Raw genomic sequence first — 1,418 nt, 5'->3', positions numbered from 1 at the left:
TCTTGACCTCGTGATCCACCCGCCTCGGCCTCCCAAAGTGCTGGGATTACAGGCTTGAGCCACCGCGCCCGGCCGCTTTTTTTTTTTTTGAAACAGAGTTTTGCTCTGTTGCCCAGGCTGGAGTGCAGTGGTGTGATCTCGGCTCACCACAACCTCCACCTTCCAGGCTTAAGTGATTTTCCTGCCTCAGGCTCCTGAGTAGCTGGAATTACTCATGGTGTGCGCCACCATGCCCAGCTAATTTTTGTATTTTTAGTAGAGATGGGTTTTCAGCATGTTGGCCAGGCTGGTCTCGAACTCCTTTGATTTCTTTTCTCTGAGACTTAGCTAGGCAGGGTGTCAGCCATGCTCTGCTGAGGTCATTCCAGAGCCTTCTGTCTAGTCAGAGGGGGAAGGACTGGGTTGTTGATGATCTGACCCTTGTCTGGCTGACACCAGGCAGCTGGGGACCGGGCCTCTCTCTAGGCTAAAAGGCAAGGGTCAGTTTCTTCCGGGATATCTCAGGACATTCATTTGCAGACTGCCCAATGACCAAGGTTTAAACATACTGGATTCAAGATCTAAAGGAGTCAGGGCTCCATTTTCTAGTGAGGAAGCTTTTATAGACTTCCTGGGGTTTTTGAGTGGGGAAAAGGGGGCAGAACCCAAGCGCTGCTGCAGAAGATGGCTGTAGAAGCCCTTACCTGGCAGTGTTTACCCCAGGGAAGGATGAGGAAAGGGGACACACGGTCTTGGTCTTTGCAGACCGAGACAGAGGGATGGCAATGGCAGGTCCAGTCTGTGAGTCATGTACACTCCCCCAAGGTCAAACCTGTGAGGTAACATGCAGCGAAGCCTGTTTGGATCAAAACAAACAATACTTTGGCCCTACTTTCAAAATATAAACTCAGGCCAGGCTCGGTGGCTTACACCTGTAATCCTAGCACTTTGGGAGGCCAAGGCAGGATCACTTGAGGGGTTCAAGACCAGCCTGGCCAACATGGTGAAACCCCATCTCTACTAAAAATGCAAAAATTAGCCAGGCATGGTGGCAGGCACCTGTAATCCCAGCCACTCAGGAGGCTGAGGCAGCAGAATCGCTTGAACCCAGGAGTGGTGGTTGTAGTGAGCTGAGATCCTGCCACTGCAGTCCAGCCTGGGCGACAGAGCGAGAGTCTGTCTCCAAAACAAAAGCAAAAATCAAAAAACAACAAAAAAAACACACCTCAGGAGTTCGCGACCAGCCTGACCAACATTACGAAACCTTGTCTATACTAAAAATACAAATTAGCCAGGCTCGGTGGTGCACACCTGTAATCCCAGCTACTGAGCTGAGGCAGGAGAATCACTTGAATCTGGGAGGCAGAGACTGTAGTGGGCCAAGATCGCACCATTGCACCCCACCCTGGGCAACAAGAGTGAAGCTCCGTCTCAAAAAA

This window comes from Cebus imitator, unplaced genomic scaffold (genome assembly GCF_001604975.1).
Source record: "Cebus imitator isolate Cc_AM_T3 unplaced genomic scaffold, Cebus_imitator-1.0 Scaffold71, whole genome shotgun sequence".
Taxonomy (NCBI): domain Eukaryota; kingdom Metazoa; phylum Chordata; class Mammalia; order Primates; family Cebidae; genus Cebus; species Cebus imitator.
The sequence above is the reverse complement of the archived record's forward strand: the minus strand, read 5'-3'. Positions refer to the sequence as shown.